At 43.1% G+C, this 18,919-nt stretch overlaps 1 protein-coding gene across 1 annotated transcript in view; it reads right to left on the bottom strand.

The window, feature by feature from the left end:
- The window catches only part of LOC144770972 (uncharacterized), a 161,543-nt gene that overhangs the window by 128,776 nt on the left and 13,848 nt on the right, over positions 1-18,919 (bottom strand). The window contains exons 2-3 of the mRNA XM_078655837.1: positions 1,569-1,636; positions 1,019-1,116 (exon numbers count right to left, since the gene is read on the bottom strand). The gene's annotated coding sequence lies outside the window, so the exon portion shown is untranslated. The remainder of the gene's footprint in view (positions 1-1,018; positions 1,117-1,568; positions 1,637-18,919) is intronic.

Here is an 18,919-nt window from a genome sequence, read left to right as displayed (position 1 = left end):
TCCAGTACTGCAGCACAGTCCAGTCCAGTACTGCAGCACAGTCCAGTCCAGTACTGCAGCACAGTCCAGTTCAGTACTGCAGCACAGTCCAGTTCAGTACTGCCGCCCAGTCCAGTCCAGTACTGCAGCATAGTCCAGTCCAGTACTGCAGCACAGTCCAGTCCAGTCCAGTCCTGCAGCACAGTCCAGTCCAGTCCTGCAGCACAGTCCAGTCCAGTACTGCAGCACAGTCCAGTCCAGTACAGCAGCACAGTCCAGTCCAGTACTGCAGCACAGTCCAGTTCAGTACTGCCGCCCAGTCCAGTACTGCAGCACAGTCCAGTCCAGTCCTGCAGCACAGTCCAGTCCAGTACTACAGCATAGTCCAGTCCAGTACTGCAGCACAGTCCAGTTCAGTACTGCCGCCCAGTCCAGTACTGCAGCACAGTCCAGTCCAGTCCTGCAGCACAGTCCAGTCCAGTACTGCAGCATAGTCCAGTCCAGTACTGCAGCACAGTCCAGTCCAGTCCTGCAGCACAGTCCAGTCCAGTCCTGCAGCACAGTCCAGTCCAGTCCTGCAGCACAGTCCAGTCCAGTCCTGCAGCACAGTCCAGTTCAGTACTGCAGCACAGTCCAGTCCAGTACTACAGCACAGTCCAGTCCAGTACTGCAGCACAGTCCAGTCCAGTCCTGCAGCACAGTCCAGTCCAGTACTGCAGCATAGTCCAGTCCAGTACTGCAGCACAGTCCAGTCCAGTCCTGCAGCACAGTCCAGTCCAGTCCTGCAGCACAGTCCAGTCCAGTCCTGCAGCACAGTCCAGTCCAGTCCTGCAGCACAGTCCAGTTCAGTACTGCAGCACAGTTCTGCAGCACAGTGCAGTCCGGTACTGCTTCAGTTACTAAACACTGCCCATGGATGTCAAAGGATTTGTGTTAATCCCATCTTGATCACATATTGTTTAAAACACAAACACCTCTGCACCTCATTAAATATTTATTTAAAAAAGGCATTAATATGGAAAATGAAGGCTTGACTTACGTTGACAAAAAATCGGCTTTCATTGCAGCTTGAAACAGTTGTCATCCGGTGCTGCCCCCAATATAAGTCAGGACTCTGTTCCACTTCAATGGCTATTTCTGAAAAACATTATTTCCAAAAAGCACAGATTTTAAAATAAGCTAAAACTGTTTTGTCATGAAACGTAAAAACACATAAAGTTCACTAACAATAAATACAATCCTTACTGAAGATGGCCTCATCGAAGGAAAGAAGACACATCAAACGCTAACTTCCACTATCGGACTATTATGCTATCTGCCCACAGACATGTTTTACATGTATTCTCCTTGCTCACCATATTAATTGCATTTTAATATTTTCTTTCTTTCTGCAAATCTGAGGTCTTTTCTTCCTGGTACCTAACCCATACTCCTTAGAATTGGTCTAAATCAATGACTTCTTATCCTGCACATAAACGTAAGTGTTTTTTATCTTCAAAACCGTGAACATTTGCACCCAATTTTGAGGGTCTCCTCCCAACCACTTGTAAAATGTGCTTGATAGCTAGGTGCATTCTAGCTATACGTACCCAGAATATCAGAAAAGAAACCGCACTTTCGATCTCATCATGGCTCACGGCAAGGTACAGACTTGAAGCTAAAAAAAGAGAGACCAGGTATATATTAGAAGATTGTATTCAGATCCTTACAATTGCATTTTGTCAATATTAAGAATTTATTATGCTCAAAATAATTTTATGAATAACAACATAAATAGACAGTACCGAAAATAGTATGCAAAAACGAAAATGCCTACACAATATAAGAAGAAGTATACAGTTAATAATAGGATGAAATGGGCATCAAAGTTTCAATACTCAATGAAGGAGAGGGAGAGGAAACCAAAAAGGAAGGGGAACGGGGAACATGAATGCATACTATATCATTTTACGAAAAAACAGAGCTACTGATAACATTTGAACAATGTAATAAAAGGATATCAGACTACATAGCAGGTGCAAAAATACAGTCATGAAGATAAATAATTATCTATAGGTAACCAAAAGGAGTGATAAAAATGAGAATTATGATTAATCCTAGTTAACGATAAGTGTGCACCTCTTCTTGTAAAAATGACCCAAAACCACCAAGCACAGATAAATCGGAAATATTTTTCCAGCAAAAAGTAATAGACTTTAAAGCAGCTGACACTAGTTTTTCTTCTAAATCAGATAAATCATGCTCAAGCCCCATCGATTTACAAATTAATAATTTATAAGAAAGGACATTTTGAATAGGTAATATCTTTAGTACAACATCCCAAACATCTGACCAAAATTAGGAAATAAAAGGCCAGTCGAATAATATATGTCTTAAGGAACCAGGGTGTAATTTACAATGCCAACAGGTATCTGATTGTAGCAATTTAGCATGGAATAAACGGAGTGGAGTCCATAAACAATTAAATAAGATGTAAGAGTTTGTCTGGTAAAGTGATACAGGTAACCAGCCTGAAATGCTATTGATTACAACAAGGGGTGGTGATGGACAGAGTCTCTGAATTAAGCAGAGTACTCTCACCCAGTCAAGAGATCAGGGCTAGATCCAACACCGTTTTTTAGCTCATTGCACCATCCCAGTTTCAGAACCTGGCTGTATGCAAATTAGTCTGTCCCTGGCCCAGTGCATCATGGGAACAGGGCAGACCAGACTACAAAAGCCAATTCTTACACTGGGAAGGAAACAAGCTTCCGGGGACCGGTTTCTGGCATTACAGCCGTCTTCGGCCCGGCTTGCTTGAATCCTGATGGTGCAATGAGCAAGGGACTCACATCTGAGTATACCCTTCCACGCTTAGGGTGGACTAAATTATTTACAACAAGGGGTGGTGATGGACAGAGTCTCTGAATTAAGCAGAATACTCTCACCCAGTCAAGAGATCAGGGCTAGATCCAACACCGTTTTTTAGCTCATTGCACCATCCCAGTTTCAGAACCTGGCTGTATGCAAATTAGTCTGTCCCTGGCCCAGTGCATCATGGGAACAGGGCAGACCAGACTACAAAAGCCAATTCTTACACTGGGAAGGAAACAAGCTTCCGGGGACCGGTTTCTGGCATTACAGCCGTCTTCGGCCCGGCTTGCTTGAATCCTGATGGTGCAATGAGCAAGGGACTCACATCTGAGTATACCCTTCCACGCTTAGGGTGGACAACATTATTTACAACATGGGGTGGTGATGGACAGAGTCTCTGAATTAAGCAGAGTACTCTCACCCAGTCAAGAGATCAGGGCTAGATCCAACACCGTTTTTTAGCTCATTGCACCATCCCAGTTTCAGAACCTGGCTGTATGCAAATTAGTCTGTCCCTGGCCCAGTGCATCATGGGAACAGGCTGTAATGCCAGAAACCGGTCCCCGGAAGCTTGTTTCCTTTCCAGTGAAGAATTGGCTTGGTAGTTTGGTCTGCCCTGTTCCCATGATGCACTGGGCCAGGGACAGACTAATTTGCATATAGCCAGGTTCTGAACTGGGATGGTGCAGTGAGCTAAAAAACGGTGATGGATCAAGCCCTGATCTGTTGACTGGGTAGGAGTGTTCTGATTAACTCAGATACTCTGTCCATCACCACCCCCTTTTTGAAATATTTTGGCCACCACAAGTGTGGAAGGGTATGCTCAGACATGAGTCCCTTGCTCACTGCACCATCAGGATTCAAGCAAGCCGGGCCGAAGACGGCTGTAATGCCAGAAACGGGTCCCCGGAAGCTTGTTTCCTTTCCAGTGAAGAATTGGCTTGGTAGTTTGGTCTGCCCTGTTCCCATGATGCACTGGGCCAGGGACAGACTAATTTGCATATAGCCAGGTTCTGAACTGGGATGGTGCAGTGAGCTAAAAAACGGTGATGGATCAAGCCCTGATCTGTTGACTGGGTAGGAGTGTTCTGATTAACTCAGATACTCTGTCCATCACCACCCCCTTTTTGAAATATTTTGGCCACCACAAGTGTGGAAGGGTATGCTCAGACATGAGTCCCTTGCTCACTGCACCATCAGGATTCAAGCAAGCCGGGCCGAAGACGGCTGTAATGCCAGAAACCGGTCCCCGGAAGCTTGTTTCCTTTCCCGTGAAGAATTGGCTTGGTAGTTTGGTCTGCCCTGTTCCCATGATGCACTGGGCCAGGGACAGACTAATTTGCATATAGCCAGGTTCTGAACTGGGATGGTGCAGTGAGCTAAAAAACGGTGATGGATCAAGCCCTGATCTGTTGACTGGGTAGGAGTGTTCTGATTAACTCAGATACTCTGTCCATCACCACCCCCTTTTTGAAATATTTTGGCCACCACAAGTGTGGAAGGGTATGCTCAGACATGAGTCCCTTGCTCACTGCACCATCAGGATTCAAGCAAGCCGGGCCGAAGACGGCTGTAATGCCAGAAACCGGTCCCCGGAAGCTTGTTTCCTTTCCAGTGAAGAATTGGCTTGGTAGTTTGGTCTGCCCTGTTCCCATGATGCACTGGGCCAGGGACAGACTAATTTGCATATAGCCAGGTTCTGAACTGGGATGGTGCAGTGAGCTAAAAAACGGTGATGGATCAAGCCCATATCTGTTGACTGGGTAGGAGTGTTCTGATTAACTCAGATACTCTGTCCATCACCACCCCCTTTTTGAAATATTTTGGCCACCACAAGTGTGGAAGGGTATGCTCAGACATGAGTCCCTTGCTCACTGCACCATCAGGATTCAAGCAAGCCGGGCCGAAGACGGCTGTATTGCCAGAAACCGGTCCCCGGAAGCTTGTTTCCTTTCCAGTGAAGAATTGGCTTGGTAGTTTGGTCTGCCCTGTTCCCATGATGCACTGGGCCAGGGACAGACTCATTTGCATATAGCCAGGTTCTGAACTGGGATGGTGCAGTGAGCTAAAAAACGGTGATGGATCAAGCCCTGATCTGTTCACTGGGTAGGAGTGTTCTGATTAACTCAGATACTCTGTCCATCACCACCCCCTTTTTGAATTATTTTGGCCACCACAAGTGTGGAAGGTTATGCTCAGACATGAGTCCCTTGCTCACTGCACCATCAGGATTCAAGCAAGCCGGGCCGAAGACGGCTGTAATGCCATAAACCGGTCCCCGGAAGCTTGTTTCCTTTCCAGTGAAGAATTGGCTTGGTAGTTTGGTCTGCCCTGTTCCCATGATGCACTGGGCCAGGGACAGACTAATTTGCAAATAGCCAGGTTCTGAACTGGGATGGTGCAGTGAGCTAAAAAACGGTGATGGATCAAGCCCTGATCTGTTGACTGGGTAGGAGTGTTCTGATTAACTCAGATACTCTGTCCATCACCACCCCCTTTTTGAAATATTTTGGCCACCACAAGTGTGGAAGGGTATGCTCAGACATGAGTCCCTTGCTCACTGCACCATCAGGATTCAAGCAAGCCGGGCCGAAGACGGCTGTAATGCCAGAAACCGGTCCCCGGAAGCTTGTTTCCTTTCCAGTGAAGAATTGGCTTGGTAGTTTGGTCTGCCCTGTTCCCATGATGCACTGGGCCAGGGACAGACTAATTTGCATATAGCCAGGTTCTGAACTGGGATGGTGCAGTGAGCTAAAAAACGGTGATGGATCAAGCCCTGATCTGTTGACTGGGTAGGAGTGTTCTGATTAACTCAGATACTCTGTCCATCACCACCCCCTTTTTTGAAATATTTTGGCCACCACACGTGTGGAAGGGTATGCTCAGACAGGAGTCCCTTGCTCACTGCACCATCAGGATTCAAGCAAGCCGGGCCGAAGACGGCTGTAATGCCAGAAACCGGTCCCCGGAAGCTTGTTTCCTTTCCAGTGAAGAATTGGCTTGGTAGTTTGGTCTGCCCTGTTCCCATGATGCACTGGGCCAGGGACAGACTAATTTGCATATAGCCAGGTTCTGAACTGGGATGGTGCAGTGAGCTAAAAAACGGTGATGGATCAAGCCCTGATCTGTTGACTGGGTAGGAGTGTTCTGATTAACTCAGATACTCTGTCCATCACCACCCCCTTTTTGAAATATTTTGGCCACCAAAAGTGTGGAAGGGTATGCTCAGACATGAGTCCCTTGCTCACTGCACCATCAGGATTCAAGCAAGCCGGGCCGAAGACGGCTGTAATGCCAGAAACCGGTCCCCGGAAGCTTGTTTCCTTTCCAGTGAAGAATTGGCTTGGTAGTTTGGTCTGCCCTGTTCCCATGATGCACTGGGCCAGGGACAGACTAATTTGCATATAGCCAGGTTCTGAACTGGGATGGTGCAGTGAGCTAAAAAACGGTGATGGATCAAGCCCTGATCTGTTGACTGGGTAGGAGTGTTCTGATTAACTCAGATACTCTGTCCATCACCACCCCCTTTTTGAAATATTTTGGCCACCACAAGTGTGGAAGGGTATGCTCAGACATGAGTCCCTTGCTCACTGCACCATCAGGATTCAAGCAAGCCGGGCCGAAGACGGCTGTAATGCCAGAAACCGGTCCCCGGAAGCTTGTTTCCTTTCCAGTGAAGAATTGGCTTGGTAGTTTGGTCTGCCCTGTTCCCATGATGCACTGGGCCAGGGACAGACTAATTTGCATATAGCCAGGTTCTGAACTGGGATGGTGCAGTGAGCTAAAAAACGGTGATAGATCAAGCCCTGATCTGTTGACTGGGTAGGAGTGTTCTGATTAACTCAGATACTCTGTCCATCACCACCCCCTTTTTGAAATATTTTGGCCACCACAAGTGTGGAAGGGTATGCTCAGACATGAGTCCCTTGCTCACTGCACCATCAGGATTCAAGCAAGCCGGGCCGAAGACGGCTGTAATGCCAGAAACCGGTCCCCGGAAGCTTGTTTCCTTTCCAGTGAAGAATTGGCTTGGTAGTTTGGTCTGCCCTGTTCCCATGATGCACTGGGCCAGGGACAGACTAATTTGCATATAGCCAGGTTCTGAACTGGGATGGTGCAGTGAGCTAAAAAACGGTGATGGATCAAGCCCTGATCTGTTCACTGGGTAGGAGTGTTCTGATTAACTCAGATAATCTGTCCATCACCACCCCCTTTTTGAAATGAAATGCTATTGAGCCAAATAGTTTTCCAAGTATCATTAGATAAAAAAAGGGAAAGATCATTGTTTCAAAATGTTGAAATTATATTTAAATTGGTACCTATAGAGCTACTTAATTTTTTATACAAAATAGAAACTGCATGAGAAGATGAAGAAACAGCATGAGTATAAATTACCAAATCTGATGCAACATTAGATGGGATACCATGAGTAAAAGAATCCAAGATAGAATTACATAGCACTTCAACCTTATGAAAATCAGATTTAGGTCACTTAAATTTCAGTTGTAAGGTTTCGAAAGGAATGAAGGTGTTATTACAATATATATCTTTAAGATAAGACACCGCCATTAATTCAAGAATTCCAAAAGTTAAAATTTTTACTCAATTTAATAACATTACTATGCCATAACGATAAATCTGTAGAATGACATATAGGAAATAAAAAGTTTGAATCTAAGTCATTAAACATTAATTTCGAGGATTTAGTAACAACGGACTGGCGTATGATTGAAGTCAAGTCAAGTCAGAATTGATATAGCGCGCTACATACCCAGAGGGTCTCAAGGCGCTTGAGGAAGGGGGGGAGGTTTACTTATCGAATATCCAGGTTTTAAGCTGTTTTCTAAAGGCTAGGTGGTTTTGAGTAAGGCGGAGGTGGATGGGAAGGGAATTCCAGGTTTTGGCCGCTAAGTAGGAGAAGGATCTTCCCCCCATGGTGGCTTTGTGGATGCGCGGAACAACGGCGAGGGCTTGGTTGGACGAACGCAGCTGGCGGGTGGGGGTGTAAAAGGAAAGGCGCGTGTTGAGACAATCAGGACCAAGTTCGTATAGGGCTTTGTGTGCGTGGGTGAGGAGACGGAACGTTATCCTCTTGTTGACGGGGAGCCAGTGAAGGTCTTTCAGGTGAACGGAAATGTGGTCTGTGCGGGGGATGTCTAGTATGAGTCTGGATGAAGCATTTTGGATGCGTTGGAGTTTTTTCTGCAGTTTTGCGGTGCTTCTGGCGTAAAGGGTGTTTCCGTAGTCCAGACGGCTTGTGACCAGTGCGTGGGTGACCGTTTTTCTTGTTTCGGTGGGGATCCAGCTAAATGTTTTTTTGAGCATGCGTAGGATGTTGAAGCATGATGATGAGACGGCGTTGACTTGTCTGGTCATCGAGAGTGAGGAGTCCAGGATGATGCCCAGGTTCCGTGCGTGGTCCGTCGGTATGGGGCTTTTCCTAGGGCCGTTGGCCACCAAGTGTCGTCCCAGGCGGAAGGGGGTGCACCTAAGATAAGGACTTCCGTTTTGTCCGAGTTCAGTTTTAGACGGTTGTGCTTCATCCACTCGGCTACTTCTTTCATCCCTTCGTGTAGGTTCGTTTTGGCGTAGATTGGGTCTTTGGTGAGTGAGAGGATCAGCTGAGTGTCATCAGCATAGGAGATGATGTTGAGGTTGTGTTGACGTGCGATGGTTGCGAGGGGGCTCATGTAGACGTTGAAGAGGGTGGGGCTGAGTGATGATCCTTGCGGGACGCCGCAGATGACTTCAGTGGCCTCTGACTTAAAAGGGGGAGGCGGACTCTCTGAGTTCTTCCAGCGAGGAACGAGCTGATCCAGTCCAATGCTTTTCCTTGAATTCCGATGTTTTTGAGGCGTTGTATCAGGGTGCTATGGCAGACTGTGTCGAAGGCTGCAGAGAGGTCAAGGAGGATGAGGGCGACTGTGTCTCCGTTGTCCAGTAGTGTTCGAATGTCGTCTGTTGCTGCGATGAGGGCGGTCTCGGTGCTGTGTTTGGCTCGGAAGCCAGACTGTGAGGAGTCGAGTGATTTGTTGGTTTCGAGGAAGGCGGCGAGCTGATTGTTGATGGCTTTCTCAATGACTTTGGAGGGGAACGGGAGGAGCAAGATGGGGCGGTAATTTTTGAGTTCGGTGGGGTCAGCTGTGGGTTTTTTCAGAAGGGCGCTGAGTTCGGCGTGTTTCCAGCTTTCTGGGAATGTGGCGGAGTTGAGGGAGCAGTTGATGACGTCTCGGAGATGGGGTGCTATAATGGAGTCTGCAACAATTTGTAACAACGGACTGGCGTATGATTGAAGAAGTGTTAGACATTGTTAGCAAAGTGGATAATCGAAAATGATTAACAAGGGATTTCTCTATATGAAACCAAGTAGTTTGATTAATTACAGAGGAGGAATTGAACCATATAGAACTTTGTTTCAATATGAATGCTTTATGATAGAGAAAAAAGTCAGGTAAACCAAATCCAGCATTACATTTAGGTATTTTCAGTTTTTTATAAGCAATTCGAGGAGACCTGTGATTCCAAAGAAATTTGGCTAACAGTTTATCAACATATTTATAAAATGTTAAAGGAAACTGAGTAGGAATCATGGCTAGGGTATAAAAGATTTTAGGAGCAATAGTCATTTTAATAGATTCCATTCTACCCCACCAAGTAAGATGAAGTGAAGACCATTTAGAGGTTTTATCTTTCATATATTTTAAAATAAAAGTACTATTTAATGTTAATGTTGTTTAACTGAGGACGAAAAAAGAATACCAAGATATTTCAGTTTATTTTTTTGCCAAATGATCTCAGGTATAGGTAACATATCAGGAGTACAAAAAACATTTAAGGGGAAAAATTCAGTTTTATTAATATTAAGTTTGTAACCAGAAATCATGGAATATTTTGTAATAATACCTAATAAGGAAGGGATTGATGAAATGGGGTCACTGATAAATAATAACACATCATCAGCATAAGCTAATGTTTTAATGGTAACATTTTTCAACCTAATACCTTTAATATTATCACATTTTCTGATGTGATTAAGAAAAGGTTCAATTCCAATTAGAAATAAAAGGGGGGAAAGAGGGCAGCCCTGTCTTGTACCACTAAAAAGGGAGAATTGACTTGATATTTGGCCATTAATAAATAACCGAGCAGTGGGAGAAAAATACAATGCAGAAGTCATACGTATAAATAAGGGCCAAAAATTAAATGAAGCTAATGTTTGAAATAAAAATTGCCAATGATTTTTATCAAAGGCTTTTTCTGCATCTAAAGCCACAATTCCTGAGGGCGCAATTAAAGAAGAACTTTGCTCAATGACATGTAATAAGGTTCTTGTGTTGTTAGTAGAGTATCTATTCTTCATTAAGCCGGATTGATCAGGGTGAATGATTGAGTCAAGTGTAGGGGCTAATCTAGAGGCAAGAATTTTAGCGTATAATTTACAATCTTGATTAATTAAGGAGATAGGACGACAATTAGAGACAAGGGTAGGGTCTTTATCGGGTTTGGGAAGTACAATAATTAAAGCATCGGTAAAAGGTCAAGAAATAGAGCCAGAGGAACCAAAACAAGTAAAAAGTTGAAATAAATAGGGTAACAGGTGAGATTGGAATTCTTTATAAAATTCAGCTGGAATACCATCAGATTACTTTTTTTGTAGAGATTTAATGGCAACTAAAATGTCTTCAGTAGTAATGAGCAAATCAAGACTAAGCTTATCTGATTGAGAAATTTTGGGTAAGTCACAAGTGTTTAAAAAAGAGTCAATTAATGAAACATCATGTGACTCTGGCTTATTATAAAGAGTGGAATACAAATCTAAAAATTCATTAACAATGCAATTTTACCATTAGGCCCTTGAATTGAAGAAATGTGCGTTTTATCTTTTATAATTCGTAAATAATTTGCTAAAAGCTTTCCAGAACGATTGGAATTGAAACGAAATTTAGCACTAGATTTGGAGAGTTGTATACCCGCTCATTTACTAAGTATCGAGTTAAACTCGTATCTAAGTTTTTGTAGCTTGACTAGGAATTGGGAGTCATTAGACGTAATAAAAAGTCTTTCAGATTTCGCAATTCGTTTTTCCAGGTGATCAATATGAGCATTGAAAGTTTTATTCTCATGAGCCATAATAGAGATAGTAGTTCCTCTAATATAGGCTTTAAAGGCATCCCATCTTGTGACCATAGAAGTAGAGTCTTCAGGATTGAGAAAAAAATATTCTTGAATGGCCTTTAGGATTTGGGGTTTATTATGTTCATTGAGGATAATGCTAGTGTTCATGTGCCATCTAGTTTGTTTTGCAAAAGTGGGGGATAAATTTATAACAAAAGAAATCAAAGCATGATCAGATATATCTATATTACCGATCAAAGGATTAGTTGCAGACTGAATAAATTGAATAGAAATTAAAAAAATAGTCAATTCTGGAGTGGGAATTATGAGGATTAGAGAAAAAAGTAAAGCATTTTTCAGTAGGGAAATGTAAGCGCCAAATGTCAGCTAATTTGGTGGTATGAATAAAAGATTTAAAAGCATGAATAACTTCAGGAGGGCGAAATTTAGTACTCGATAATCTATCTAATAATGGGTCAGCTATAACATTAAAATCCCCTACAACAATCAAAGGAACTTTGCCCAACTTCAAAACTTCAGTGGTAATAGTAGACCAAAAGACAGGGTCATCTGCAGTAGGACCATAAATATTAAGTAAAAATAAAATTGAATCATGAATTTTAACTTTAACTATTATATATCTGCTATCTATATCCGAGACTTTACTTAAAACTTGACAATGTAATTTCTTTGCAAAAAAAAAGCAACACCATTTTTCTTACCATTAGCAGGAGACGAAACAATAGTAACAACCCACTTTTTTCATATAATTCAAGATTTTATCATCAATATGAGTCTCTTGAACAAAACAAATATCTGCCTTACGACTACCTAAATAATCTAAAATGTTGGTACGTTTAACTGGATGCCGTAAACCTTTAACATTTAAAGAAACCAGTTTAATATTTTGAACATTAGCCATAACTTAAAAATAGAAAAGAAAAAGAAATAAGATGAAGAAAGGAAGAAGAGGCGAAGAAAAAAGAGATAAGTAATAGAAGAAAACAGTAACTCCAGATTTAGTAACGGGACAGGAAGAAAATAAAACAAGGAAAAAAGGACAAACAAAGTACATTAATATCAAGGAAGAAACGCACATACGCTCTACAAGTATGACCGGAACCATTGGAGCCCGTAAAAAATAAAAGCAATTATCTGTTCAGAAACATAAGAATTCAGAAAAATTCAGGTGTTAGAGTCATGAGTATCCAAAGCATGGTGCGAACGTTGGTCTATGAAATGGAGTAAATCATCAGGACGTTGAAAAGATTTAGAAAAATTGTCTTTCCAAATACGCATAGTAGAAGGATCAAAAAGGCCATATTTGAACCCAAGACTTCGCAGTTGAGGACGCATATTAGAAAACTCCTTGCGAATCGAAACAGTTTCCCTCGCAAAATCTTGAGGAATGGAAATCTTGTTCCCATTGACCATCAAAGAAGGAATCTCTCTTGCCGCTTTACGAATCAAAACCAGATAGTGATGACGCAAAACTTTGAAAATCATTTGACGAGGTTTAGTGATTTTGGGATTACGATGCAAAGGAATCCTGTGGGCCTTATCAATTTCAAATTTTTCTGGAAATTTAATTTGGAGAAGGCCAGGAATCAAATTTTCCAAATACAGTCTACAGTTAGTACCCTCAACATCTTCAGGCAAATAAAAAATGCGTAGGTTGTACTGCCTGTTGCGGTTTTCCATGTCCAGCAGTTGTGCAGACATTGGTGATATTTTTGCAACAAGTGGGTTAAAAGAATCAAGTGTAATCTTATTAGCCTGTATTTTAATAGTATTATCTGAGATTTTCATTGATAAGCTTGCCATTTCTTTTCGTACAAGTTTAATTTCTGAAGCAATAGAGTCAGTGTTAGTGCGAAGAGCTTGAATTTCTTCTAAAATTAGAGATAGAGAGGGCTCTGATGAATCAACCCCCTTTGATTTAATTGGTGGAGGCGAAACTTGCTGCTTTCTTTTGGTGTGAATAGAATTCTTGATTTCCATATTATTTATGTATCAAAAGTCAAAAAAATATATTGAAAAAATATATAATAATGACAAAATTATAGTGCAGCAAGAAAAAAAGACTCCGCAAAGTTGGTGCAGCAGCTAAGTTGGGCTATGGTAGTGGCTAGGCACAAGCCAGGCCACTTCCTGAGGAGTAGCTCCGGCCCCGTGACAGACTGACCTGGCTGTGCTGAAGAGAGAAGCTGGAGGAAGAAGCAGTGTGAAGGAGGAAACAGCACACCAACATGAAAATCGTCGAAAAGCACCAGACTGGAAGGGTACAGGCTTAAAAACTTAAACGATCATATTTTCGCCACATTTCAGATGAAAAATCGGCGTTTTTGATCAAAAAGAAGGATCCAATATGCCGGAGCTCTCTAAGCGGCGGCCATCTTGTGTAACGCAATCGCGCGTCAATATTAAGAATTTATGATAGCAATAGAATACAATGTACTTTTAAATAGTCAGATAATATCTCATTCACTGTAAATTGGATAAATGTTCGACACCAAGATACAAAATGATTTATCGCAATTGATAAATTCCTTTAAGGATCCTTGTACAACGTGTGCAGTATAATTAGTGCACATTCTTAACTAAGAAACAGCAGAGGACATAGGGCGATCACTCGATTCACGCGGAATAAAGCAACACTTTACGTAAAAGGTCCATTTTGATGAGCTGGATATCTTATGCAAAAAAAAGAAAATAAGTGGGTAATTGGGGCTTTTGTGGTTCTCCGCAATTCTGCTCCATAGTGTCCACAAACACTAAATGTCTGCAGAGGGAATCAGAGGGATGCCATGGGCCAGATACCCATTTCACATTACAAGATGAAGCCCCAGCTGGGCCTTTTTCCGCCCTTTGATAGAATATATAAAGATTGCCACCTTTATACATTTTGTATATTGTATCTAATTTTAATGAAATGTGTATAACAATCACTGTAATAATGTATTATTGTTGATTTGATTTGTATGTCTTCTTTTTTTATATAATTAAAAATACTGTGTTTTTGTACATGATTCTTGATGTTTATTTTTCCCTTAAAATGTATTAAGATATTTGAAATGATTTATCTATAATTGCCTAGGAAGTTTTTGCTCTCATATTTTATTTCCCTGTCCTAGGAATTGAAATACATTCATTTCTCAGGGGGTCCTTGTTTTTCACATTCCTTTTTCCGCCCTTGCCATACAGAGTTGTCTGCTTGCAAAACATACAAGGAGTTTGGGGACTGGCATTACAGAGAAAATCCCCGTTACCTGGTCTCAAATAAGATATCATTTCAAAACATCCCTACCATTACTTTTACCTCGCTGAGACTTAAAAGACCTGCGGTGAGCACCTATTTTACCTACTATTCATCCAGAGAGCTGGATTGGTTTGTGCTTTCTTATATAACGCTTCTCAGTCCAGTGTAGGGTTTTCAAAGTGCTTTACAGTACACAAGCGAATAGAACAATGCAGTACCAGCGGCGGTTCCTTCTTTAGGGCGGAGGAGTGTTGCCCACCCCTGCTACGAGGTTCTTCTGCCTTAAAGGAGGAACAAATACATTAACATTATTAAAATGACAGCAAACGTTTTCATCTCGCCCCCTGTTACAGCGAGTGCGGGGTGATTACTGCTGCTATCAAGCAGCAGGAATGACACGACAAGTGCAGAGTGCACATGTTGGATTGGCCGGCCATTTTGTGCCGGCCAACCTGACATGCGCACTTCTGCCCGCACCCATAGCAGCTGTGTTAAACAGCCAGGAGATTGCACAAGCAGGTTCCCAGTCTCAAAGAGAGCACTGGGTTAGCCTTCTCCATGCATTTTTTTTGTAGCTTCTCTCACGCTGAACAGCGTGGGAGAAGCTGCAGGACTTGTTAAGTTAGAGTAGGAGGAAACAGACGTTTCATCCACCTTCGGCCAGAGTCTGCAGACTCGGTGCGAGGTTGTACAAAGGATCAATTAACACACAATTTGGTGAGTTTCACTTGCTTTATATACATTCAGAAAATAATCTTATTTCCCTTAAAAGAAGAAAGAAGTCTGACCATATTTAAGCGTTTGCACTAGAATCTCAGGTGAGTGTGCAGCAAATCAGGATAGGAAAGTTTTATTGTAGGAGGAAGGTAAACTCCCAGAGGTGATTCGGTTTGCACTGTGCACTATACCAGAACATGAAAAAAGTAATCGAGCTCAAAAATCAAGAGTAGCTGTCTCGTCTGCATTAAGCTTAACCAAAGCTGTTTCCCTGGCAGCGTATCGGCTTGCCCCTCTATCCAATGGGAAGAAAAGTAGCTTTTGTTCCCCGCCCACGCAGGAATCCTTTCTCAGATCTAACAGGGATCTAACCTCGTGTTTCCTAAGCCTCAGTTATGATCCCTCACAATGTTAGCAAGAGGCGTGAAAACCCTCAGCTGCGAAACAGGCTCCATCATTAAACTATCTATTAATTTACTCCAGCAGTGTTGGCTATTACATCATCTAGTTGATGCATGCATATAATGTCAACAGGCCACTCAGTCCTGTGGTTCTGAAAATCTGGACCCTGTTGTTATCCCGATATCGAGGTCCAATACCCGTGTCACAAAACATCAACATACCATGACGAATTTAGTATCGACGAACCGATAATGACTAGGACATCATCCCTATGCATTTGCGTCATGATCGGAGGTTGCCAACACCCCTAAATCATAGTTTCCGTTCCGACCCTTTAAACTCCATTTTGTAAGCAGCATCCATCTTGTACCTTGCCCTCATGATAAGTCAATTAAAGGTCGAGCTTGATCCAAAAGGACACGTCCACCTTCCCTGACTTCCCCCTGACCTGTCCCAACTGACTCCACTGCCTTCAGCCAGACCTGTTTGGGCAGCTCCTCGCCCAGTGGCCGAATACGATAGCATCAATACATAACATTCCACAAACCATTCACTACATACAGACCATGCTTTCTGCAAACATGCACCTGTCCATGTTCCTTGTTTATGGCCAGTTTTATGACTAGGAGGTGCCCTTCTTTATTGAGGTTTCATCGATATCTGATGGGAGTTCCGGGCCTAACTGGGTAATCTATCAACGAACTGGACATCTAAAATGTGGGCTTGCTTACATGACTTCGCTCTTTGTATTATTGTAGAAATATGTGTATAGCCATATCATAAACTCAAGAATTCTTGCTCGAAGCTATTATTTCTGTATATAAAGAGAAGGCTGGTTCTGTAAAAACGAACAGTCTCCCGAGAACCTACTTTCCGTGTGGTGTACTTCTGGGACACGTGTTACTTGGTAGCTACCAATAAAACTTGATCTCTGACTGCGACTAGAAGACTCCGTGTTTCTGTGGTCCGGAACAAGGGAGAACTCAGAGGTCTTCGGGTGTTATCCCCTGGCACCAACGGGTTCCTAAAAACCCGTTACCTCAGTTGGCGCCCAACTCGGGCGATATCAAGCGGCGACGGTCCAAGCCAGATGTTCGTGAGGAGCTTCGTGTGAAAATTCCAGAGGACGGCCAGCCACTCCAGCGACCCCTGTATGTCGACGTGGTTCCGAAGGTCTTTGCTGCGAGGTTCCCCGCGTCCCGACGGCTACGAAGGACTGCTGCCCTGACTATCGCCTTGTTTTGGACCCAGTGATCCTTGGTAGAGCGAAACGATAGACGAGTCTTCTAGCGACGTCACAGATCTTCAAATACTTCAGTTAAGTATAAGTGGAGCGTCTCCCAGTCCTTAGTTTGTCCTTAGTTTTTGGTATCCTTGAGATACGCTTTGATTTGGTACTTGCAAGCCCCAAAGCCGAAGGACTCGTGTATTCACGAGAAGTATCGTAATAGATCATCCTTTGAAGTTTGAAGCTAGACTAGTGAGCGAAGATGCCTGGTTTTAGCAGACTTGGAAACTTGTTTTGTCTTGGTTGTAGTAAGGACTCCCGATTAGAGGATTCTTGTCCGGTTCCTCCAATTGGAACTCCAACGTATGAGCTCTATGTAAAGCACGGCGTAGGTCCTATCACATATAATGAAGCATGGATAAAATACACCCGCAAGGATGGCGTTTTAAAATGGCCCCAATATGGTAGTTTTGACCCAGAAATATTAGACAACCTAGAGGTCAAATTGTTCAAGAAAAAAAGCCCGGCCGGCGATGTTTGACTCTTTTCGCTTATGGCGCAAAGAAGCCAAACAGAAAGAAATAAAATTAGCAAAAAAGAATAAAAGAGGAATGTCAATGGTACAAGCTGCCATTGCATACAGAGATAACGAGGAAGAGCAGGAAAGCGAACAAACACTTAGGAGAAAGAAACTAGCAGTAGATAAATGTTACCCGATACTACCAAATAAGGGACAAGGTCAAGAGGAAACATCCGACAAAGATCCATTAATGTCCCACTTATTAAATTCGCCACCACCCTATGCACAAAATGCCACAGCACCTCCGCAACCTTTAGTTGCACCTCTGGTAGCTGTTATACCGGCTCCTTCACAGCACCCACCAGCTGTTCTTCAGCTGGCTCCTGTTTCTCTGGTGCAGCCTCCTCAAGGCTCACCGATCACATCTACTTCTCCTACTGTTCCCTCTACAACTTCGCCTAGCGCACCTTCTATTTTCTCTGATACTCGTTTACGAATGTTTCTGTTTCTGCTCTGCGTGACTCTGTTCTACCACCAGTTATTCCTCCACTTTCGCCTTCCGTCTGGCATAAAATGGCCAGCATTGTTACTAACTTTCCTTCACCACTTTTTCGGTCGCCTAAAACGACCCCTAATACGGAACGAAGACAATTACGAAGCCAAATGCCTGATTATCAGGAAAGGGAGTCATTGAATAAGTTAGCACGGAATTGGGCTATGGATACAGCGAGATATGATGTAGAGTCTGTCATGAACGTCTTCCGTCAATGGGATGAACCAACGCAAAGATACGTCTTTGAGCAGATGTGTGTTTTTCTGTGTGAGGATTTGGAAGATAATGGTCAGAAGAGCAACCAGCAAGAGTTGTGTAGTGTACGATTTAAATTTGGGGAGGGTATGATCGCAGGTCCCGATGTTGAAAAAGCAGTTGAGATATTATTATCACATCGAAGTACGGGTGGTAATTCTGGGTCATCATCTGAATGTGGTACATCTAGTAGGAAAAGAGCGAGACAGTACCCCATGAGAGAGGTTCCTCCGGTTTGGAGGGAAGGCGATGCAAATGCAGTACCGCCAATTCCGCCTCATTTCCAGCGTGTATGGGTACATGTCCCCTGGAAAAGATCCGAAGTTTTAGCACTCAAGCAGACACTACCCGATCCCCGTAAAAACCCGACTGGGTATTATAAGGAGTTGTCGCAAACTGCAAGCTCATGTATAATGAATTTAGCGGACATAGACATGTTGTTTGGGAACGTTGTTCCACATCCTTTATGGAGTAAAATTCGTCATACGGATCATGACCAAGAATTAGGTGACTCGTGGGCGAACATTACAACTACAGATGCTAGACAAGTCGGTGGTTTTAAACCTGAGCCGTTAATAGCTGAACTTCCCGGTAGAATTATAGCGTACATGAAGACAATAATGCCTGAAGTACGCGTAAACTGGGACAAACTCTCTGCGTGCAAGCAAAAGAAAGATGAGAATGTATCTGACTTTTTCACGAGATTTGAGGAAACTTTCACCGACCATAGTGGTCAGGATATGGCTACCGAGGGTGGCCAAAGACTGTTCGTAGACAAATTTGTACATAATTTGCTTCCTGAACTGTGTACTAAACTAAAAGATTCAGAGAGTGCTTGGGCTGTCTCTACGTCAGCGCAGATTTTAGCAACAGCCCAGTACTATGAAAATAGGCGCAAAGACGAGCTAGATAAGGCAGACAAAAAGACGAAAGATTTAAAAACTAAAGTTCTTCTCCAGCAGGCCTATCCGCCTCGTATGGCTAGTCAGCCCAATTATCAGCAACAACAGCAGTATTCGAGAAACGCGCAAGGAAACG

Source organism: Lissotriton helveticus, chromosome 7, assembly GCF_964261635.1.
Source record: "Lissotriton helveticus chromosome 7, aLisHel1.1, whole genome shotgun sequence".
Classification (NCBI taxonomy): domain Eukaryota; kingdom Metazoa; phylum Chordata; class Amphibia; order Caudata; family Salamandridae; genus Lissotriton; species Lissotriton helveticus.
This window is presented reverse-complemented; position numbering and strand designations above follow the sequence as displayed.